General features: G+C 41.8%; 1 long non-coding RNA gene across 26 annotated transcripts in view; it reads right to left on the bottom strand.

The window, feature by feature from the left end:
- Positions 1 to 25,487, bottom strand: part of LOC103345356 (uncharacterized) — a 227,216-nt gene that overhangs the window by 75,571 nt on the left and 126,158 nt on the right. For 20 of the 26 annotated variants that reach the window (XR_011381136.1, XR_011381142.1, XR_011381137.1 and 17 more), the window contains 2 exons: positions 10,903 to 11,017; positions 9,238 to 9,310 (listed from right to left, as the gene is read on the bottom strand). The exons of 1 other annotated variant lie outside the window; for it this stretch is intronic. This is a non-coding gene — a long non-coding RNA (uncharacterized lncRNA). Of the gene's footprint in view, positions 1 to 9,232; positions 9,311 to 10,631; positions 10,745 to 10,902; positions 11,018 to 25,487 lie in introns of those variants that run through there. 5 more of the 26 variants (XR_011381133.1, XR_011381153.1, XR_011381154.1 and 2 more) reach the window with 2 other exon arrangements.

The raw sequence follows: 25,487 nt of genomic DNA, 5'->3' as shown, positions 1-25,487 counted from the left end.
TGGAGATTCCTCAGAAACCTGAAGATAACCCTACCGTTCGACCCAGCCATCCCACTCCTTGGAATTTACCCAAAGGAATTTAAATTGGCAAACAAAGAAGCAGTCTGCACCCTAATGTTTGTTGCAGCACAATTCACAATAGCCAAGACCTGGAACCAACATAAATGCCCATCAACGGTAAACTGGGTAAAGAAATTATGGGATATGTACACTTTAGAATACTATACCGCAGTAAGAAACAACGAAATCCAGTCATTTGCAACAAAATGGAGGAATCTGGAACACATCATGCTGACTGAAATAAGCCAGTCCCAAAGGGACAAATACCGTATGTTCTCCCTGATCGGTGACAACTGACTGAACACCAAAAAGGAATCCTGTTGAAGTGAAATGGACACTATGAGAAACGGTGACTTGATCAGCATAGCCCTGACTGTTAATGAACAACTTACGACATTATCCCTCTTAGTATTTTTTTGTCTGTTCTACTTAATACTACTGGTTTAATTCTGTAATTAATACACAGTTATTCTTAGGTGTTAAAATTTAACTTCAATATAATCCCTGTTAAATATAAGAGTGGGAATAAGAGAGGGAAGAGATGTACAATTTGGGACATGCTCAAGCTGACTTGCCCCAAATGGTAGAGTTAGAAACATACCAGGGGATTCCAATTCAATCCCATCAAGGTGGCATGTATCAATGCCATCTCACTAGTCCAAGTGATCAATTTCAGTTCACAATTGATCATAATGAAAGGACTAAGAGTCAAAGGGATCACATAAACAAGTCTAGTGCCTGCTAATACTAACCGATAGAATAAATGAAGGGGAGAGCGATCCAACATGGGAAGCGAGATACTCAGCAGACTCATAGAATGGCAGATGTCCTAAACAGCACTCTGGCCTCAGAGTCAGCCCTAAAGGCATTCGGATCTGGCTGAAAAGCCCATGAGAGTATTTCAGGCATGGAAAGCCAAGACACTCTGGCAATAAAAAACAAAACAAAACAAAACAGCAAACCTAAATGAAAGATCTCTGTGAGTGAGATCCCAGTGGAAAGAACAGGTCTTCAAAGAAGGAGGTACCTTTCTCTGAAGGGAGGAGAGAACTTCCACTTTGACTATGACCTTGTCTAAATAAGATAAGAGTCGGAGAACTCAGAGGGCTTCCATAGCCTTGGAAACTCATGACTGGAGCATAGGGGGATTACTGTTGCCATAGACAGGAGTGTCAATTTGTAAAGTCAACAACAGGAGTCACTGTGCACTTACTCCTCATGTAGGATCTCTGTCGTTAATGTGCTGTACATTGAGATTTAATGCTATAACGAGTACTCAAACAGTATTTTTCACTTTGTGTTTCTATGGGGGTGCAAACTGTTGAAATCTTTACTTAATGTATACTAAACTGACCTGTATATATAGAAAATTGAAAATGAATCTTGATATGAATGGAAGAGGAGAGAGAGCGGGAAAGGGGAGGGTTGCATGTGGGAGGGAATTCATCGTGGGGAGTAGGGGAAGCCAATGTAGTCCATAAGCTGTACTTTGGAAATCTATATTCATTTATAAAAGTTAAAAAAAGAATGATACATCTATGGCAAGCACTTAGGCATAACTATAACTGATGAGACGTAAATACATCCTCCACATAATACATTAAAAGAAAGTAAGTCCTTGAGAACAAGTTTTCTCATTAATCAAGGAAGCACCTAAAAAAAGAAGCAATGGAGTTGGACACTTAGGCATAACTGAAACTCATGAGACGTAAGAATATCCGCCACTCAATTCATGACAAGAGCCTAGGGTGATTACTCATGCCATAAACAAGAGTGTCAATTTGTTAAGTCAACAACAGGAGTCACTGTGTACTTACTCCTCATGTAGGATCTCTGTCCTTAATGTGCTGTACAGTGTGATTTAATGCTATAATTAGTACTCAAACAGTATTTTTCCTTTGTGTTTCTATGTGGGTGCAAACTGTTGAAAGCTTTACTTAATATATGTTAAACTGATCTTCCGTATATAAAGAGAATCGAAAATCAATCTTGATGTGAATGGAAGGGGAGAGGCAGCGGGAAAGAGGAGGGTTGCCGGTGGGAGGGAAATTATGAGGGGGAAGCCATTGTAATCCATAAGCTGCACTTTGGAAATTTATATTCATTAAAAAAGTTTAAAAAAAGAATATCCTCCACTTAATACACTAAAATGAAGTAAATCTTTGATATAAGCTGACTAGGCTATGGGAGTATTTGCAGTCCACAAACTCCATCAGTGTTTAGACAATGCCATAAGCAAAGTAGAAATTCTCTCCTCCCTTCAAAGAAAAGTATACCTTTCTTTCATGGCCACTTCTTTCCACTGGGGTCTCACCCATAGAGGTCCTTCTTGTAGGACATTTTTTGCCACAGTGATGGCTTTCCATGCCTGGAATGTTCTTGTGGGCTTTTCAGCCAGACCAGAAAGCCTTAAGGGCTGATTCTGAGGTCAGAGTGCTATTTAAAGTGATTGTCCTTAGAGTAGGGTCTCCACCCACCCTCTCTGCTGCCTTCAGGGAACTGAAGGGAACTGGATTCTTCTGTGGGAATTGGAACTTCACCAGGAGTTTAAAGGCACCATCTATCTGAAGGGTAACTGTTAGATACCATGTAGGACTCCAGTATTTGATGATTCCTGCTCTTCTTTTACACCATCACAATGGCTGCCTCCCAAAGGGGCACTCTGACCCTGCCAGTCTCACTGAGAGGACAACCCACAACACCTGTCCAACATCTGGGATGTCTGGATGCAGTCTTATTCACACACAGAACAGCCCAACCTCATCTTAAGCACCGACAAGGGCACTGGGATTCAACCCGATTCACCCAGAGCTGTGCCTGACCCCTACAGAATTACCAACAGAAGCACCTCAACTGGAGTGCCCCCATTGCACCAGAATCACCAATGGAGGCTCTCCGACCCGCCCAATTCACAAGGATGCCAGGCATCCCCTGCCTCAGTCACAGGAGTGCCACCAACAGCAGCTGCCCAACCTGCCTTACTCAAGACAGAAGCACCAGAATCTGCCTACAAAACCAACATGGATGACTTGAAGCTACCAGCCATATTTACAGCGATGCCCTGAACCCACTGGCCACACCAACAAGGATGCACTGAAACCGCCCGCCAAACCAACAAGGATGCCCTGAACCCACCAGCCACACCAACATGGATGCCCCAAATCCACCAGGCATACCAACAGGGATGCCCTGAACCTGCCAGCCACACCAACAGCGATGTCTCGAATATGCCAAACACCAACACGGGTGCCCCAAACAAACCAGAAGTACCAAAAACAATGCCCAAAATCTGCCAGCCATACCAATGGGGATGACCTGAACCTCGCTGTCACACCAACAGGGAGGACATGGACCCGGCTGTAACATCAACAGGGATGCTCTAAACCTGCCAGCCACATGAACAGTGATGCCCTGAACCCACCAGTCAAACCAACAGGGAAGCCCCGAATCCACCAGCCATACCAACAGGAATGCCCTGAACCTGCCAGCCACTCCAAGAGATGCCTAAAACCACCTGCCACACAGACAGGGGCGCCTTGATCCTGTGTGCCACAACAGGACCTCCATGACCCGCCCACCTCATGACAGCGATGTCCCAAACCCACCTGTAACACCGACACGAGTGCCCAGAGCCTGCCTACCACAACACAGGATCCCCGAACAACCCACCTCAATGACAGAGATGCTGCGACCCTCCTGCCACACCTACAGTGGCACCCCAAATCTACCTGCAACAACAATAGGGATGCTAAGAACCCACGTGTCACACCAACTGGGATGCCCAGAACACATCAATGACACTGCCAGGGCACCATGAACATACCTGCCACACTGACAGGGAGGCCTGAACCCACCTGCAACACCAACAAGGCGGCACTGACCCATCTCACCTACAGGTTTGCCCTGATCTTGGTTGACTCAACCACAGTGACACCCTGATCCTGCCTGGCTCACCATCAGAGATGTCCTCTCCTCGGCTAAATCTCACAGGGGCAACCTGACCCCACCTGCTTCATAGAAAGGGCGCCCCACTAGGCCTGCCAAACCAAAAGGGGCACTGTGACCTTGTCTGAATCTCACAGGTGCACACTGGCATCTCATCTTTCACATGCAGGGTGCTCTAAGCCCAGCTGACGCAATGACAGGGTTGCCAGTACTCAACCTGCCTTACAAATGGGCACCCCAACCCTGCATGTGCCAGTGACAGGAGTACCACAACATTTCCTGAATCTGAGAGTGGTGCCCCAACCCAGATTGCTTCAAGTACAGGGGCAGCTCAACATTTCCTGAAATTGACAGGGGCACCCCAATCTCTCCTGAATCTGACTGGGGCACCCAGCCTATCCTGAATCTGACTTGGACACCCCAAAACCTGAAGCTGACAGGCATGCACCAACCTCTCCTGAATCTGACAGGGGCACCTCAACATCTACTGAATTTGGCAGGAGCTTCCCAACCTCTCCTGAATCTGACTGGGATACCCCAACCTCTCCTGAATCTGACAAGAGCACCCCAACAACTCCTAAATCTGACTGGGGTGCCCCAACCTCTCCAAAATCTTACAGGGGAATCCCAACCACTCCTGAATGTGACTGGGGTGCCCCTACTACCTCTATGTCTGATGGGGTACCCCAATATATCTTGAATCTTAATGGGTGCCCCAACTGCTCCTGAATCTGACTGGGGTGCCCCTACCACCTCTATATCTGATGGGGTACCCCAATTGATCTAGAATCTTAATGGAGTGATCCAACTGTTCCTGAATTTGACTGAGGCACCCCAACCTCTTCTGAATCGTATGGGCCTACCTCAAGCACTCCTGAATATGAATGGGATGCCCCAACCTCTCCTAATCTCACTGGGGCACCCCAACCTCTCCTGAATATGACTGGGGTACCCTAACCTCTCCTGAATATGACTGGGCTGCCCCTACTTCTCCTATATCTGATAGGATACCCAAACCTCTCATGAATATGACTGGGGCACCCCAACCTCTCCGGAATCCTCTTGGGGCACATGAATTTCTCCTGAATCTGAAAGGGGTATCCCAACCTATCCTGAATCTCAGTAGGGTACCCTGACTTCTCCTGAATCTAATTTGGGTGCCCTACCTGGACTAACTCGAGACGGGGGTGTTTTGACTCCTATTGCCTCCATGACAGGTGCACCCCAACCTCCAATGAATCTGCCAGGGGTGCCCCATTCTGGAGTTTTCCAATGACAGGGGCACTGCAACCTCTCCTGATTCTGTTTGGGTGCTGCAACCTAGACTGACTCAAGAATGGGGAAGCCTGAGCCCAGCTGCCACCATGACAGAGGCTCCCCAGCCTGCCTACGATGACAGCGGCACCCCCAACACACTGGCCTCATCAACAGGACGCCTGCCCCAGCCCGAATGATGGACAGGAGCTCCCACCCTGCCTGCCTCAGCCAAAGGGCTCCTCGACCCAGCCTGGCATCCTGACCACACCTGGTGACAGAAGTGCCCCCACTCCACCTGCCCGCCCAACTGCTTCTCTGCCCTCGCTTCCCCAGCTTCCAGCCTCACAAAGGGCCCGACCCCACCTTGCCTGCCTCCAAGCCTCAGGCCCCAGACAATGCCTGCCTGCCTTGAAGACAGTGTGCCCTCCAGCAAAACCAAGCCTAGCGCCAACCCCCATTTGACCTCTGTCCAGACAGACTGAACCCCCATTCTCTGTACCCTTCTATTCTCTCTCTGCTGAAATACAGTGTTTTCTGCTGTAACTGGCTGCCTCCTTGCCCTCTTAGAACTGAAAACTCCTAAACCCTGGCTGTTGGCAATGTCCAATGTAGGGGCTCTGCTGGGCAAGGAATATTCCACTGGGCTTTTATCAGTGCAGCCTTGAGAGGTTCAGGTCCACAGACAACGAAAACCAAATCGATGTGCTCCACTTAACGAAAAGACAAAATCCTCCCATTGACACAGTTAAGATGTAAAACAGCCAATCCTGTGCTATCAAGCCCATCGTTTATTGTTTTCTTTTTTTGGGGATTTATTGTTTTCTAAATAATATATACTCTTTTTTTTGACAGGCAGAGTGGACAGTGAGAGAGAGACAGAGAGAAAGATAAATAACATATACTCTTGAAGGAGAATTGTAGAATTATGTTTAATATCATAACTTTGTCAAGAAAAAAAATGGGGCTGACATTATGGTGTAGCAGGTAGAGTCTGACTGTGATGCTGGCATCCCCTATGGGCACAGGTTCAACTCCTGGCTGCTCCACTTCTCATCCAGCTCCCTGCTAATGGCATGAGAAAAGCAGTGGGGAATGGCCCAAGTGCTTGGTCCTCTGCACCCACATTAAGACACCAATGATGCTCCAGGTTTCTGGCTTTGTCCTGGCCCAGCCCCAGCCATTGCAACCATCTGCTAGCTAGCTCACTCTGTCTCTCGCTCTCTCGCTCTCTCTCTCTCTCTGTAACCCTGACATTCAAATAAATAAATATTTTCTTAAAAAAGATATAGATGGATGGTTAGATCCAAGATGGCAGAATACGGAGGGAGCTTACTGCTCTAGTCTAAGAGAAGAGAGTGTAACAAAAATTGGAGAGAGTGCAGTCTCAGGAAAGAGTTCAGGAGAAAATGGCAGAGCAAACTTCATGCTATTTAAAGGGACACTGTGAACCTATGTGGAGGGTGTGGACATGCACAACTCAGGACTCCAGCAGCTGAGAAGCTCAGCACCAGCTCTGGAGTGAGGGGAGACAAGTCTGTAGCAGCCCAAGCCACTGGAGTTACAGCTGTGGGAAGAGCCTGGTGGGGATGCCAAAGTAGAGGATAAAAAATGGGGGCAAGTTTCTCTCTCCCAGACCACCCTGCATCAGCGCCCTGTAACAAGCTGAGGGAGGGTGGGTGCCATTCTGGACATAGTAACAGCTGAGCAGCTCATTCCCCTGTGCCCAGAAAGCAGCTGAGCAGAGATGCCTGAGTCTGGATGGGAAAACTGACAGGGGCTGGGGGATCCTGACTGTGGGATGCTGGTGTGCCAGGACTGTGAAAACGCTGTGGCTGCCAAGGAAGGTCTCAGGGTGTGCATGGGACTCTGGGCAGTCAATGTGGGAGGCTCCACATGCGATTTCCTTCTGAGTGTCATCTGTGGAATCCAGGCTTACACCAAGGATTCTTTGTGTGGTCCTTGTGGCAGCGAAAACAAATATTACACCCACGGGGGCCAGCACTGAGGCCCTGGTTTCCTTTCAGGAGAGGAGGTGAGCATGAGACTCTGCCAACAGAGTAGAACAAACTTCCCCTCTGAAACAAACAAAAAAAAATTACCACACTCAACCTGAGGGTGTCATCTCAGATACTCCCTTTACCCAGAAGCACTGAACAGACATCCCTGGCCACACCCACCACACTTCTCTAGGGATTCACTGAAAAAGTGGACTCTCCACTAAGCATCAGAGGCACAGTCCAATGATAAAGCCATCACAGGACAAAAACAAAGCAAAACAAAAAAGACACCAGTGAGGAGCTCCACCAGTAACTGCCTGAGCTCAGACATCATCCATCAGTCTTAAACTAACATACTAGACCCCCTAACCAACACAGTAAAAACAAAAACCCAGAAAAGGCCCTTTTAGGTATCAAAACTGAAAGGGCAAAGATAAACACACAAACTAGAAGTTAGGAGACTTATCCCAAGTAAACTGCTTTGGGAAATGGGTCATGGCACATTGGTCATTTTCCAAATTAAGAAAATGGGTCTCTTAAGTTACAGATCCCCAACCAGGGTGATAATGGGGCCACAGAAGGGGTGAAGCTACATTGTCAAGATTCACGACTCCTGTTGTCTTGCTTTATAAAACTTAGCATGCTAATATGAGGACAGATTACATCATTAGCTAGGAATCACTGGTAAGAAAACAGAGGGCTTATACTCTGAAGATGGCAAACAGTCCAATACCTTGGCACTAGAGATAAACATGTGTGGGCCCAGATACATGGCATTTGGCGGCTCCTACATATGGAGTGAGTGAGATCAGACTTCTTAATAACCAAGATTTATACCAAAGGTGGTGAGCAAACAAGCGACAACACAGAAAAAAAAAATGGAGACACACTCAACTGCAAAATAAAGATCCATGCAGTTATAATTTCATTCAAACTACAGATCATCCAGACATCTAGGACACTTTGAGGCTCAAAATTCTGCTAAGCGTCTATAGGGCACAATCTAGAAATTAAATGTTCTTCTGTTCATATAATTACAGTATTTATGAATGATATGTATAAAAACAAATCTTCATTTGTTAATTTTGAAAATTTTACTTACTTCCAAACTATACTTCAAAATTTTAAAACATAAGCTTTGGTAAAGACATTCACCAAGTAAAAGGCATTATGTACATTAAACTACTTTTTCCTAAGTCAAATTATTCAATTTTTATTTTTCAATAAGATTGTTACAAAGAAAACCAGAATAAGCCTTATATTTTTCAAAACATGTAAAATCCAAGATCTCAGAATGTAAGCTAGATGAATCCTATGTTCTTTAGCCATTTTATCAAAAGCAATCTTAGACAAGTTTTTGTTAATTGTAACCTATTAACTTGTTGATATATCATTTATAAAAGATTGAAGCAATGAAAAACAAACCAAGCCTGACTTTCATCAAAGATTTAAAGTCACACAAATAATAGGAAAGTGAGTTACTTTTTTTTTTTTTGACAGGCAGAATGGACAGTGAGAGAGAGAGAGAGACAGAGAGAAAAGTCTTCCTTTGCCGTTGGTTCACCCTCCAATGGCCGCCATGGCCAGCATGCTGCAGCCGGCGAACTGCACTGATCCGATGGCAGGAGCCAGGTACTTATCCTGGTCTCCCATGGGGTGCAGGGCCCAAGCACTTGGGCCATCCTCCACTGCACTCCCGGGCCACAGCAGAGAGCTGGCCTGGCAGAGGGGCAACCGGGACAGAATCCGGCACCCCAACTGTGAATAGAACCTGGTGTGCCGGCGCTGCAAGGCAGAGGATTATCCCAGTGAGCCACGGCGCCAGCCGGAAAGTGAGTTACTTTCACATATTCCTAGACAACATAAGCAAAACATACTTACTGCTCTTTTTTAAATTCTGCTGTTTTTAATTACTGCTTTTTTTAAAATTTACTTCTTTTACATTCCTGACAACATAAAGAAAACACACTCACTGCTGTTTTATTTTTCATACAGAGCATGCATGCCCTGGAGATCTGAAAGAGGTGATCTGGGACTTTTTTGGGTTATATCTAGCAAGAGAAAAAAAAAGGCAGAAAATTTCAAAAAGTATTAGGAAAGTTACAAATGAAACAATTCTACTAAAAACAATAAAATTAATACATTTTTGATAGCAAACATTTGTTAAATATGACAGAAACATCCAAATGATACAAACTAAGTCCCATAACTGTGTTTACAAATGAACCCAATTAGAGAACTTAATAAAGAACTCTTAATTCTTTTTTCTTTCTTAAGGGTAATTTGTTGATTTGAGAGACAGAGCTATGGGGGTAGGAATGGCAGAGAGAGAGAGATGGACCAATCTTCCCTCTGCTGGTTCACTACCCAAATAGCCAATACCAGGGCTGGGCTAGATAGAAGCCAGGACCCAGGAGCTTCATCTGGGTCTCCCATGTGGGTGCTGCTTTTCCAGCCATTAGCAGGGAGCTGGACTGGAAGTAGATTCGCTGGGACACAAACTGCTGCCCAGATGCGATGCCAGCATCATAGGCAGCAATTTAACCCACCTGAGCCACAATACCAGCCAAATTATTTCTTCTTTCCTTTAAACAGTAACCTCAGGAAACATGAGTGAAACCAGGAAGACGGTCTAGAAGTAGACAAACACCCTTTTTTATGTTCAAATCCCCCCCACATTTTACTAAGATCCCTTTGCATCATTTTTCAGCAATAAATTTACTGACAACATAGACTATAAACTTCAGAGATCAATTGACCTTAAAGAGAAAGGCACTGTTGGAGCTATTGTTAAGGCACAGCAGGTTAAGCTGCTGCTTGAGGGGCCAGCATCCCAGAGAGGCACTGGCTCATGTCTCAGCTGTTGCACTTCTGACCCAGATCCCTGATAATGCAGCTGGGAAAGCAATGGAAGAGGGCCCAAGTGCTTGGAACCCTGCCACCAATGTGGGAGACTCAGCTGGAATTCTAGGTTCCAGGCTTCCACCTGGTCCATCCACAGCTGTTGTGGGCACTTGGGGAGTGAACCATCAGATGGAAGATCTTTCTCATTCTCTCTCTGTAACTCTGCCTTGGAAGGAAAGAAGGGAGTGAAGGGGAGGGGAGTAGATGGGAGGGAGGGAGGAAATGAGGGAGGGAGGGAGGGAATCTAAGATAGCAATGTTTTCCTTAAGGACTATGAATATTTAAAATGGAGGATGGGCATTACAGCATAGCAGGTTAAGCCACAGCTTGCAATGTCAGCACCCACATTAGAGCACTGGTTCATGTTTCACATGCTCCACTTCTGATCCAGCCCTGATTGAGCACCTGAGAAAGCAACGGAAAACAGCCCTGGAAAACACCCCAAGGACTTGCACCTCTGCCACTCACATAGGAGACGGTGATGGAGCTGGCCCAGCCCTAGCAGTTGCAGCCATTTGGGGAGCAAACCAGAAGATGGATGAATTTTTGCTTTTTGTCACTCAATCTCTCTGTCACTGTGCCTTTCAAACAAATCAAATAAATCTTACAAATTTAAAGATATCATTTTCCACAAATTGTAAGATAAACACTTAAATTTTGTAATGTAAGGCTGTCAAGTTTCTCAACATATATACAAGCATTTAATATAAGGTAAAATGGGAAGAAAATTTTTTTTTACCTGAAATGACAATCTACAAAATTTCTAAGGAATCCAGAAAGATCTAGTGAGACTAACAAATGAGTTCAGCAGAATTCCCAGAGATAAGATCAATCTGCAAAAATCAATGTCGTTTCTATAAAATAACAATAAACACAAAAGTGAAGTTAAGAAAATAAATCCATCAACAGTATCACAATAATAGGAATAAGTTTAACAAGAAGTTACAAGACATCCTACAATGAAAAATACAAATCATCATTAAAGAAAATTAAGAAAGTGCTAAATCAATAGAAACTTCATGACCTGGAAAACAAGACATTGTTAAGAGAGCAATGCTCCTCACATTAATGTACAGATCAATGTCATCTCTATTAAAATCTCAGCTACCTATTTTACAGAAACAAGCAGGCTGAGCATAGCATTCATATAAAAGGCAAGAGACCGAGGAGAGGCAAAACAACCTCGCAAAGAAGGTTGAAGGATTCGTATTTCCTATTACAAAACCTACTACAAAGACACCAACCAAGCAGTCAATGGAAAAAAAATGTCAGTCAGAAACAAATCTTCACACTTTAATCAATTTCTGTGAAAACTTCCAAGACACTCAGTAGGAAAAGAGTACATTTTTTCAACAAATAGCATTGTGAAAAATAACCACATGCAAAATAATGAAGGTGGGGGACAGGTGCTAGGAGCAGTGGGTATCATTTCAGCACCTGCTTCAGTTCCTGCTACTGCATTTCTAATGCAGCTCCCTGATGCACACCCTGGGAGGAAGCAGTTGATGGCCTGAGTACTTAGATACCTGCCACCAACACGGGAAACACAGCCCGAGTTCTGACAAATTTCAAAAAGAACAATGGAGCTCAGATTCAAAAGGTACTACAAGTCACCAGCAAGGAAAAGACAAACAGAAATCATGATCTAGAGACAGCGAAGTCAGATTGCTAAACACCCAAATTACAGAAAAATTCTGAAAGCAGACAGAAAGGACAAAGGTCCATCTATGTAGGGAAATGATAAAAGGATGACATTTGAGTTACACTTTTTTTTAACTTTTATTTAATAAATATAAATTTCCAAAATTTCCAAAGTACAACTTTTGGATTATAGCAGCTTTTTCCCCCCATTACCTCCCTCCCACCCGCAACCATACCATATCCCACTCCCTCTCCCATCCCATTCTTCATCAAGAATCATTTTCAATTATCTTTATATACAAAAGATCTACTTATATTTACTAAGTAAAGATTTCAACAGATTGCACCCAGACACACAAAGTGTAAAGTACTGTTTGAGTACTAGTTTTACATTTAATTCACATAGTACAGCACACGAAGGACAGAGGTCCTACATGGGGAGTAAGTACACAGTGACTCCTGTTGTTGATTGAACAATTGACACTCTTATTTATGACATCAGTAATCACCCGAGGCTCTTGTCATGAGCTGCCAAGGCTATGGAAGCCTCTTGAGTTCAACATCTCCAATCTCATTTAGACAAGTTCATAGTCAAATTGGAAGTTCTCTTCTCCTTCAGAGAAAGGTACCTCCTTCTTTGATGGCCCTGTTCTTTCTGCTGGGATCTCACTCGCAGAGATCTTCCATTTAGGTCATTTTTTTGCCACAGTGTCTTGGCTTTCCATCCCTCACAACCTATCATGGGCTTTTTAGACAGATCCGAATGCCTTAAGGGATGATTCTGAGGCCTGAGTGCTGCTTAGGACATCTGCCATTCGATGAGCCTGCTGTGTATCCCACTTCCCATGTTGAAGCGTTCTCTCCTTTTTAATTCTATCAGTTACTATTAGCAGACACTAGCCTTGTTTATGTGATCCCTTTGACTATTAGTCCTATCATTATGATCAATTTTGAACTGAAATTGATCACTTTGATTAGTGAGATGGCATTAGTACATGCCAACTTGATGGGCCTGAATTGGAATCCCCTGGCATGTTTCTAACTCCACCATTAGGGGTCAGTCTGAGTGAGCATGCGCTGAACTGCACATCTCCCTCTCTTATTTCCACTCTTATATTTAACAGGGATCACTTTCCAGTTAAATTTAAACACCTAAGAATCATTGTTTATAAATAAAGAGTTCAATCAGTGGCATTAAGTAGAACAAAAAAATACTAAAAGGAATAAAACAATAAGTTGTTCCTCGAAAGGAACCACAAGGGCTGATCAAGATATTGTTTCTCATAGTGTCCATTTCACTTCAACAGGTTTACTTTTAGGTGCTCAGTTAGTTGTCACCAATAAGGGAGAACATATGGACTGGCTTATTTCACTCAGCATGATGTTTTCCAGACTCCTCCATTTTGTTGCAAATGACCGGATTTCTTTTTTTTTCCTGCTGTAGAGTATTCTATAGAGTACATATCCCATAATTTCTTTATCCACTCTTCTGTTGATGGGCATTTGGTTGATTCCAAGTCTTAGCCATTGCAAGCTGGTTGCAATAAACATTGAGGTGCAGACAACTCTTTTATTTGCCAATTTAATTTCCTTTGGGTAAATTCCAAGGAGTGGGATGACTGGGTTGTACGGTAGGGTTATATTCAGGTTTCTGAGCAATCTCCAAACTGACTTCCATAGTGGCTTTACCAGATTGCATTCCCACCAACAGTGAGTTAGTGTCCCTTTTTCCCCACATCCTCGCCAGCATCAGTTATTAGCAGATTTCTGTATTTAAGCCATTCTAATCAAGGTGAGGTAAAACCTCATTGTTGTTTGGATTTGCATTTCCCTGATGGCTAGTCATCCTGAACATTTTTTCATGTGTCTGTTGGCCATTTGGAATTCCTCTCTTGAAAAATGTCTATTTAGCTCATTGGCCCATGTCTTAAGTGGGTTGTTTCTTTCTTGTTTTGTGCTTTTTCTTGATCTCTTTATAGATTCTGCTTATTAATACTTTATCGGTTGCATGATTTGCAAATATTTTTCCCATTCTGTCGGTTGCCTCTTCACTTTCTTGACTGTTTCTTTTGCAGTACAGAAACTTCTAATTTGATGCAATCCCAAATGTTAATTTTGCCTTTGAATGCCTGTGCCTCTGGGGTCTTTTCTAAGAAGTCTTTACCTCTGCCTATATCTTGCAGGGTTTCTCCAATGTTTTATTTTTTTTCTTTTCTTTTTTCTTTTTTTTTTAAAGTTTTAAAGTTTTATTTATTTTTTTTAACTTTTATTTAATGAATATAAATTTCCAAAGTACAAAATATGGATTACAATGGCTTCCCCCCATAACGTCCCTTCAACCCGCAACCCTCCCCTTATCCACTCCCTCTCCCTTTCCATTCATTCAAGATTCATTTTCGATTCTCTTTATATACAGAAGATCAGTTTAGCATACATTAAGTAAAGATTTCAACAGTTTGCTCCCACACAGAAACATAAAGTGAAAAATACTGTTTGAGTACTAGTTATAGCATTAAATCTCAATGTACATCACACTAAGGACAAAGATCCTACATGAGGAGTAAGTGCACAGTGACTCCTGTTGTTGACTTTACAAATTAACACTCTTGTTTATGGCATCAGTAATCACCCTAGGCTCTTGTCATGAGCTGCCAAGGCTATGGAAGCCCCCTGAGTTCACTGACTCTGATCATTTTTAGACAAGGCCAGGATCAAAGAGGAAGTTCTCTCCTCCCATCAGAGAAAGGTACCTCCTTATTTGATGCCCCATTCTTTCCACTGGGATCTCACTCACAGAGATCTTTCATTAAGGTTTTTTTTCCCCACAATGTCTTGGCTTTCCATGCCTGAAATACCCTCATGGGAATTTCAGCCAGATCCACATGCCTTAAGGGCTGATTACGAGGCCAGAGTGCTGTTTAGGACATCTGCCATTCTATGGGTCTGCTGTGTATCTCACTTCCCATGTTGGATCATTCTCTTCCTTTTTGATTCTATCATCTAGTATTTGCAGACACTATTCTAGTTTATGTGATCCCTTTGGTTCTTAATCCTATCATTACGATCAATTGTGAACAGAAATTGATCACTTTGACTAGTGAGATGGCATTGGTACATGCCACCTCGATGGGATTGAATTCGAATCCCCTGGTATGTTTCTAACTCCACCGTTCGAGGTAAGTCAGCTTGAGCATGTCTCAAATTGCACATCTCTTCCCTCTCTTATTCCCACTCTTATATTTAACAGCGATCACTTTTCAGTTAAGTTTCAGCACTTAAGAAGAATTGGGAATTGATTACAGTATTCAACCAAAAGTATTAAGTAGAACAAACAAAAAAAAATACTAAGAGGGATAACATATTAAGCTGCTCATCAACAGTCAGGGTGAGGGCTGATCAAGTCACCATTTCTCATAGTGTTCATTTCACTTTAACAGGTTTCCTTTTTGGTGCTCAGTTAGTTGTCACCTATCAAGGAGAACAAGTGGTATTTGTCCCTTTGGGATTGGCTTATTTCACTCAACATAAGGTTTTCCAAATTCCTAACAGGGATCACTTTTCAGTTAAACTGTAAACACCTAAGAACAATTGTGTATAAATTACAGAGTTCAACCAATGGTACTAGAACAAAAGCAAAATACTAAAATGGATAAAGTATTACATTGTACATCAACTGTCAGGACAAGAGCTGAACAAGTCATTGTTTCTCATAGTGTCCATTTCACTTCAACGAGTTTCCCCTTTGGTGCTCAGTTAGTTGTCGCCAATCAGGGAGAACATATGATATTTGTCCCTTTGGGACTGCCTTAATTCACTCAGCATGATGTTTTCCAAATTCCTCCATCTTGTTGCAAATGACTGGGTTTCGTTGTTTTCGACAGCTGTATAGTATTCTAGATTACATGCCCCATAATTTCTTCATCCAGTCTACTGTTGATGGGCATTTAGGTTGATTCCAGGTCTTAGCTATTGTGAATTGTGCTGCAATAAACATTAATGTGCAAACTGCTTTTTTGTTTCCAATTTAATTTCCTTTGGGTAAATTCCAAGAAGTGTGATGGCTGGGTAGAATGGTAGGGTTATATTCAGGTTTCTGAGGAATCTCCAGACTGACTTCCATAGTGGCTTAACCAGTTTGCATTCCCACCAACAGTGGGTTAGTGTCCCCTTTTCCCCACATCCTCGCCAGCATCTATTGTTGGTAGATTTCTGAATGTGAGCCATTCAAACTGGGGTGAGGTGAAACCTCATTGTGGTTTTGATTTGCATTTCCCTGATTGCTAGTGACCTTGAACATTTTTTCATGTGCCTGTTGGCCATTTGGATTTCCTCTTTTGAAAAATGTCTATTGAGGTGTTTGGCCCATCTCTTAAGTTGGTTGTTTGTTTTGATCCTGTGGAGTTTCTTGATTTCTTTGTAGATTCTGGTTATCAACCATTTATCTGTTGCATAGTTTGCAAATATATTTTCCCATTCTGTCGGTTGTCTCTTCACTCTCCTGTTTCTTTTGCAGTACAGAAACTTCTCAATTTGATGCAATCCCAAATGTTAATTTTGGCTTTGACTGCCTGTGCTTCTGGGGTGTTTTCCAAGAAGTCAGTTGCTGGTACCTATATCATGCAGGGTTTTTCCAATGCTCTCTAATAATTTGATGGTGTCAGGTCATAGATTTAGGTCTTTAATCCATGTTGAGTGGATTTTTGTGTAAGGTGAAAGGTAGGGGTTTTGCTTCATGATTCTGCATGTGGAAATCCAATTTTCCCAGCACCATTTAATGAATAGACTGCCCTTACTCCAGGGATTGGTTTTGGACCCTTGATCAAATATGAGTTGGCTGTAGAAGTTTGGATTGATTTCTGGTGTTTCAGTTCTGTTCCATTGGTCTATCCATCTGTTTCTGTACCAGTACCATGCTGTTTTGATTACCACTGCCCTGTAGTATGTCCTGAAATCTGGTATTGTGATGCCTCCAGCTTTGTTTTGGTTATACAAGATTGCTTTAGCTATTCGAGGTCTCCTGTGGCTCCAGATAAATTTCAGCATCATTTTTTCTAGATCTGAGAAGAAGATCTTTGGTATCATGATTGGTATTGCATTGAATCTATAAATTGCTTTTGGGAGAATGGACATTTTGATGATGTTGATTCTTCCAATCCATGAGCATGGAAGAATTTTCCATTTCTTGGTATCCTCTTCTATTTCTTTCTTTAAGATTTTGTAATTCTCAGCATAGAGATCTTTAACGTCCTTGGTTAAGTTTATTCCAAGGTATTTGATTATTTTTGTAGCTATTGTGAATGGGATTGATCTTAGCAGTTCTTTCTCAGCCATGGCATTGCTTGTGTATACAAAGGATGTTGATTTTTGTGCATTGATTTCATATCCTGCCACTTTGCCAAACTCCTCTATGAGTTCCAATAGTCTCTTAGTAGAGTTCTTTGGATCCCCTAAGTAAAGAATCATATCGTCTGCAAAGAGGGACAGTTTGACTTCTTCCTTCTCAATTTGTATTCCTTTGATTTCTTTTTCTTGTCTGATGGCCCTGGCTGAAAACTTGCAGAAGTATGTTAAATAGCAGTGGTGAGAGTGGGCATCCCTGTCTGGTGCCAGATCTCAGTGGAAATGCTTCCAACTTTTCCCCATTCAATAGGATGCTGGCTGTGGGCTTTTCATATTTTGCTTTGATTACATTCAGGAATGTTCCTTCTATACCCAATTGGCTTAGAGTTTTCATCATGAACGGGTGTTGTATTTTGTCAAATGCTTTCTCTGCATCAATTGAGATAATCATATGGTTTTTCTTCTGCAGTCTGTTAATGTGGTGAATCACATTGATTGATTTGCGAATGTTGAACCATCCCTGCATACCAGGGATAAATCCTACTTGGTCTGGGTGGATGATTTTTCTGATGTGTTGTTGTATTGTATTGGCAAGAATTTTATTGAGGATTTTTGCGTCTATGTTCATCAGGGATATTGGTCTATAATTTTCTTTCAGTGCTGCATCTTTCTCTGGCTTAGAGATTAAGGTGATTCTGGCTTCATAGAAAGAATTTGGGAGGATTCCATCTTTTTTGATTGTTCTGAATAGTTTGAGAAGAATTGGAGTTAGTTCTTCTTTAAATGTCTGGTAGAATTCAGCAGTGAATCCATCTGGTCCTGGGCTTTTCTTTGTTGGGAGGGCCTTTATTACTGTTTCAATTTCTGTTTCAGTTAGGGGTCTATTTAGGTTTTCTATGTCATCATGGTTCAATTTAGGTAGATTGCATGTGTCCAGGAATCTATCCATTTCTGATAGGTTTCCCTGTTTTCTGGCATACAGGTCCTTGTAGTAATTTCTGATGATTCTTTTTATTTCTGTGGTTTCTGTTGTTACGTTTCCTTTTTCATCTCTGATTTTATTGATTTGGGTCTTTTCTCTTCTTTTTTTAGTTAGTTGGGCCAATGGGGTGTCAATTTTGTTTATTTTTTCAAAAAAACATCTCTTCACTTGGCTGATTTTTTGTAATGTTTTTTGGATTCAATCCTGTTAATTTCTTCTCTGATTTTAATTATTTCTCTTCTCCTACTAGATTTGGGTCTGGTTTGCTGCAAATTTTCTAGGTCCTTGAGATGCGCTGAAAGCTCATTTATTTGGTGCCTTTCCAATGTCTTAATATAGGCCCCTATTGCTATAAACTTTCCTCTCAATACTGCTTTTGCCGTATCCCATAAGTTTTGATATGTTGTGTTGTTATCCTCATTTACTTCCAGAAAGTTTCTGATTTCTCTTTTGATTTCTTGAATGACCCAGTGTTCATTCAGGAGCATGTTGTTCAGTCTCCATGTGTTCGCATACTTTCTGGAGTTTCCTAAGTGGCTCATTTCCAGCTTCATTCCACTGTGGTCTGAGAAGATGCATGGTATGATTCTAATTCTTTTAAATTTGCTGAGACTTGCTTTATGGCCTAGTATGTGATCAATCCTAGAGAAGGTTCCATGCACTGCTGAGAAGAATGTAGTCTTTCGATGTAGGCTTGAAAGTTCTGTAGATATCTGTTAGATCCATTTGGGCTATAGTGTCGATTAAATCTGCTGTTTCCTTGTTGATCTTCTGTCTGGATGATCTATCTATTTCTAGGAGTGGAGTATTGAAGTCCCCCAGTACTATTGTATTGGAATCTAAGTCTCCCTTTAAGTCCCTTAACATATCTTTTAAAAAGACCGGTGCCCTGTAATTAGGTGCATATACATTGATAATTGTTACATCTTCCTGTTGAATTGAACCCTTAATCATTATATAGTGCCCCTCTTTGTCTCATTAACAGTTTTTTTGGTAACGTTTATGTTGTCTGATATTAAGATTGCTACGCCCACTCTTTTTTCATTTCTGTTGGCCTGGTATATCTTTTTCCAGCCTTTCACTTTCAGTCTGTATGGGTCTTTGTTAGAGAGATGTGTTTCTTGTAGGCAACAAATAGTTGGGTGTTGTTCCTTAAGCCAGTCAGCCAGCCTGTGATTTTTTTACTGGACAGTTTAGGCTATTCACGTTTAATGTGACTATTGATACATAGTGACTTTGCCCTGCCATTTTCCCGGAAATATTTTCTAGTATATGCTTTGAGCTTCCCATGCTCTTTTACTTGTAGGTGTTCTTCCTTTCCCTTCTTTCATATTGATGGCTGTGTTTCTGAGTGTAGCACATCTTTAAGTATCTTTTGCAGGGCCAGACGAGTGGCCACAAAGTCTTTCGATTTCTGTTTGCTATGAAAGGTCTTTATTTCACCTTCATTCACAAATTAGAGCTTAGCAGGATATAATATTCTGGGCTGGCAATTTTTCTCTCTTAGCACCTGTGCTATGTCTCGCCATTCCCTCCTAGCCTGTAGTGTTTCTGATGAGAAGTCTGCTGTGAGTCTGATTGGAGATCCTCTGAGAGTAATCTGACGTTTCTCTCTTGCACATTTTAGGATCTTTTCTTTAGGTTTCACTGTAGAGAGTTTAATTACAATGTGTCATGGTGAGGATCTCTTTTGGTCACGTTTACTGGGGGTTCTATGAGCTTCCTGTACTAGGATGTCTCTGTCCTTCTCCAGACCCAGAAAGTTCTCTGCTAGTATCTCACTAAAAAGGCCTTCTAATCCTTTCTCTCTCTCCATGCCTTCAGGAACTCCTAGAACCCGAATGTTGGTTTTTTTAATAGTATCCTGTAGATTCCCAACAATATTGTTTAGATTTCTAATTTCCTCTTCTTTTTTTTAACTTTTATTTAATGAATATAAATTTCCAAAGTACGATTTATGGATTACAATGGCTTCCCCTCATACCGTCCCTCCCGCCCACAATCCTACCCCCTCCCACTCCCTCTCCCCCTCCATTCACACCAAGATTCATCTCGATTATCTTAATATACAGAAGATCAGCTCAGTATACATTAAGTAAGGATTTCAACAGTTTGCTCCCACACAGAAACACAAAATGAAAAATAATAGATGATTTTTTAAATGATGATGAAATCAGATCAGACCTATTGTCATGTTTAATCCCAGTGAGAGTCAAGTTGGGAGTTGATAATTTCTTTCTTTCTTTTTTTTTTTTGACAGAGGATCAGTTTAGTATGCATTAAGTAAAGATTTCAACAGTTTGCACCCCCATAGAAACACAAAGTGAAATATACTGTTTGAGTACTCGTTATAGCATTAAATCTCAATGCACAGCACATTAAGGACAGAGATCCTACATGAGGAGTAAGTGCACAGTGACTCCTGTTATTGACTTTACCAATTGACACTCCTGTCTATGGCATCAGTAATCTCCCTATGCTCCAGTCATGAGTTTCCAAGGCTATGGAAGCCCTCTGAGTTCTCCGATTCCTATCTTGTTTAGGCAAGGTCATAGTCAAAGTGGAGGTTCTCTCCTCCCTTCAGAGAAAGGTACCTCCTTCTTTGAAGACCTGTTCTTTCCACTGAGATCTCACTCACAGAGATCTTTTGCCAGAGTGTCTTGGCTTTCCATGCCTGAAATACTCTCATGGGCTTTTCAGCCAGATCCGAGTGCCTTTAGGGCTGATTCTGAGGCCAGAGTGCTATTTAGGGCATCTGCCATTCTATGAGTCTGCTGAGTATCTCACTTCCCATGTTGGATCACTCTCCCCTTTATTTATTCTATTGGTTAGTGTTAGCAGGTACTAGACTTGTTTATGTGCTCCCTTTGACTCTTAGTCCTTTCATTATGATCAATTGTGAACTGAAATTGATCACTTGGAATAGTGAGATGGCATTGGTACATGCCACCTTGATGGGGTTGAATTGGAATCCCCTGGTATGTTTCTAACTCTACCATTTGGAGCAAGTCAGCTTGAGCATGTCCCAAATTATACATCTCTTCCCTCTCAGTTGTAATCAAAACAGCATGGTACTGGTACAGAAACAGATGGATAGACCAATGGAACAGAATTGAAACACCAGAAATCAACCCAAACATCTACAGCCAATTTATATTTGATCAAGGATCTAAAACCAATTCCTGGAGCAAGGACAGTCTATTCAATAAATGGTGCTGGGAAAATTGGATTTCCACGTGCAGAATCATGAAGCAAGACCCCTACCTTACACCTTACATGAAAATCCACTCAACATGGATTAAAGACCTAAATCTACGACCTGACACCATCAAGTTACTAGAGAACATTGGAGAAACCCTTCAAGACATTGGCACAGGCAAAGAATTTCTGGAAAAGACCCGGGAGGCACAGGCAGTCAAAGCCAAAAATCAACTACTGGGATTGCATCAAATTGAGAAGTTTCTGTACTGCAAAAGAAACAGTCAGGAGAGTGAAGAGACAACCGACAGAATGGGAAAAAATATTTGCAAACTATGCAACAGATAAAGGGTTAATAACCATAATCTACAAAGAAATCAAGAAACTCCACAAAAACAAAACCAACAACCCAATTAAGAGATGGGCCAAGGACCTCAATAGACATTTTTCAAAAGAGGAAATCCAAATGGCCAACAGGCACATGAAAAAATGTTCAAGGTCACTAGCAATCAGGGAAATGCAAATCAAAACCACAATGAGGTTTCACCTCACCCCGGTTAGAATGGCTCACATGCAGAAATCTACCAACAACAGATGCTGCCGAGGATGTGGGGAAAAAGGGACACTAACCCACTGTTGGTGGGAATGCAAACTGGTCAAGCCACTATGGAAGTCAGTCTGGAGATTCCTCAGAAACCTGAAGATAACCCTACCATTCGACCCAGCCATCCCACTCCTTGGAATTTACCCAAAGGAATTTAAATTGGCAAACAAAAAAGCGGTCTGCAGCCTAATGTTTATTTCAGCTCAATTCACAATAGCTAAGACCTGGAACCAACCTAAATGCCCATCAACGGTAGACTGGATAAAGAAATTATGGGATATGTACTCTTTAGAATACTATACCGCAGTAAGAAACAACAAAATCCAGTCATTTGCAACAAAATGGAGGAATCTGGAACACATCATGCTGAGTGAAATAAGCCAGTCCCAAAGGGACAAATACCGTTATGTTCTCCCTGATCGGTGACAACTGACTGAACACCAAAAAGGAAACCTGTTGAAGCAAAATGGACACTATGGGAAACGGTGACTTGATCAGCATAGCCCTGACTGTTAATGAACAACTTAGTACATTATCCCTCTTAGTAGTTTTTTTGTCTGTGCTACTTAATATGACTGGTTTAATCCTCTTCTTTTCTTTGGTTTGACTGTATCCTTTCCTGTTCTCTGTCTTCTAAGTCTGATATTCTCTCGTCTTCTTCACCCATTCTGTTTTTAAGGCTCTCTAATGTGTTTGTCATTTGACCTATTGAGCTCATTTCATTTTGATTTCTCTTCACTATCATACTTTCCTGCTCTACTAGTTTCTGCGTTTCATTTTGATTCTTCCTTATAATTTCATTTTCACGAGAGAGATTTTCTATCCTGTCCAATAAGGATTTCTGTAGTTCAAGGATTTGCTTTTGAAAACTTCTAAATGTTCTTATCATAAAATTTTTGCAATCCGTATCTTGCATTTCTTCTATCTCATCATCTTCATAATCTTGGCTTGGGGTGTTTTGTTTATTTGGAAGCATCATAATGTCATCGTTGATCTTGTTCCCTCGATTTCTGTGTTTATTGCTTGGCATGGTTAATTCTGTTTCCCTCACTGTGAGGTTTTTTTATTATTATTATTATACTATGTCTGTGTTAAGTGGACTGCCTGCTGTTGGAGGAGCCTTGGAGGCTTGAGATGGGTGTGGCCTAAGAGCTCGGCTTGGTTCTTTAGGGTTACAGGTGTGCAAAGGTGACACCCTCAGGTTATGCGTGGTAAATCTCTCTTTATTTATTCATTTATTTTATTTTATTTTATTTTATTTTATTTTAATTTTTTGTTCAGGAGGTAAGTAATACTGCAAGGCTGAGCAGAATGGATTGTATTTAGCTTCAGCTGGCTTCTACCCAAAGAGTCTGTGCAGGCTCGGTTTCTCCTGTGGACTCCCACTGGGTTTCCTAGGCTACTGGATTGTAGCCTTAAGTGTCCCCTTTTATTATGTATATCCCAGCTCTTTGTCTCTTGCTAGCCTTTGCAAGGTTGGCGGAGAGTGGAACTTGTCTGTACCAGTATGCCCCCACCTTTTTATTTATTTATTTATTTATTTTTCCTTGTCTCCTGTAGTCTGTTGGACTTTCCTGCTTCAAAACCCGCGTCCCTCTAAAATTCTGTCTGCCTTTTCCCCGCCAATGTTTCCGGTTACTGAGCTCACATCCGCTTCCAGTGCCGATGTGTGGACTCAGAGCCCTGGGCGTCTCTCCTCTCCCCACTGGTGTCTTTGTCACATAGACTCCCCTTCCCGTACTGGCGCTCAGACTCTGTGGCTCCCACAGTTCGGCTTCCGTGTGGTGGGCGACCCTGCTCTCCCAGTAGGTCCTTTGAGTCACAGCAAATAGCTCCGGAAGAGTTTCCTCTGCAATTTTTCCCTGATCCTTTTTCTGAGGCTACCGTAACTCCGCTTTTATTAAACTAAATTTTCCCGGACTATCGGTGCGCGCCCTCACTATTCCGACATCTTGGCTCCGCCCCCTGTATGGATTTTCATAGTTCATGCATTTTTGATAACTTCTAAATGTTCTTATCAAAAATTTTTTGAAATCTGTATCTCACATTTCTTCTTTTTTTTTTTTTTTTTTTTTTTCTTTCAATATTTTTTTTTTAACTTTTATTTAATGAATATACGTTTCCAAAGTACGAATAATGGATTACTATGGCTTCCCCCCCATACCGTCCCTCCCACCCTCAACCCTCCCCTTTCCCACTCCCTCTCCCCCTCCATTCACATCAAGATTCATTTTCGATTATCTTAATATACAGAAGATCAGCTTAGTATACATTAAGTAAGGCTTTCAACAGTTTGCTCCCACACAGAAACATAAAGTGAAAAATAATAGATGATTTTTTTTAATGATGATGAAATCAGATCAGACCTATTGTCATGTTTAATCCCAGCCCCCATAGAAACACAAAGTGAAATATATTATTTGAGTACTCATTATAGCATTAAATCTCAATGCACAGCACATTAAGGACAGAGATCCTACATGAGGAGTAAGTGCACAGTGACTCCTGTTGTTGACTTTACCAATTGACACTCCTGCCTATGGCATCAGTAATCTCCCTCTGCTCCAGTCATGAGTTTCCAAGGCCATGGAAGCCCCTTGAGTTCTCCGACTATTATCTTGTTTAGACAAGGTCATAGTCAAAGTGGAGGTTCTCTCCTCCCTTCAGAGAAAGGTACCTCCTTCTTTGAAGACCTGTTCTTTCCACTGAGATCTCACTCACAGAGATCTTTTGCCAGAGTGTCTTGGCTTTCCATGCCTGAAATACTCTCATGGGCTTTTCAGCCAGATCCGAGTGCCTTTAGGGCTGATTCTGAGGCCAGAGTGCTATTTAGGGCATCTGCCATTCTATGAGTCTGCTGAGTATCTCACTTCCCATGTTGGATCACTCTCCCCTTTATTTATTCTATCGGTTAGTGTTAGCAGGTACTAGACTTGCTTATGTGCTCCCTTTGACTCTTAGTCCTTTCATTATGATCAATTGTGAACTGAAATTGATCACTTGGACTAGTGAGATGGCATTGGTACATGCCACCTTGATGGGATTAAATTGGAATCCCCTGGTATGTTTCTAACTCTACCATTTGGGGCAAGTCAGCTTGAGCATGTCCCAAATTATATATCTCTTCCCTCTCTTATTCCTACTCTTATGTTTAACAGGGATCACAATTCAGTTAAATTTCAACACTTAAGAATAACTGTGTATTAATTACAGAATTAAATCAGTCATATTAAGTAGAACAGACAAAAAAACTACTAAGAGGGATAATGTATTAAGTTGTTCATTAACAGTCAGGGCTATGCTGATCAAGTCATCGTTTCCCATAGTGTCCCTTTCACTTCAACAAGTTTCCTTTTTTTCTCATCATCTTCATAATCTTGTATTGGAGTGTCATGTTCATTTGGGAGAGTCATGATGTCTTCCTTATGCTTGTTTCCTCAGTTTTTGTGTTTGTTGTTTGGCATTGTGAAGATATTCTTTGGTTTCTTCTTCTTTTTTTTTTTTTTTTTTTTTTTTGCTGAGGTGGCTTTTGTCATTATACTATGAGTCTAGATTAAGT

This window comes from Oryctolagus cuniculus, chromosome 12 (genome assembly GCF_964237555.1).
Source record: "Oryctolagus cuniculus chromosome 12, mOryCun1.1, whole genome shotgun sequence".
Taxonomy (NCBI): Eukaryota; Metazoa; Chordata; class Mammalia; order Lagomorpha; family Leporidae; genus Oryctolagus; species Oryctolagus cuniculus.
Note: the sequence above shows the minus strand (reverse complement) of the source record. Positions and strands in the feature narration are given on the sequence as shown.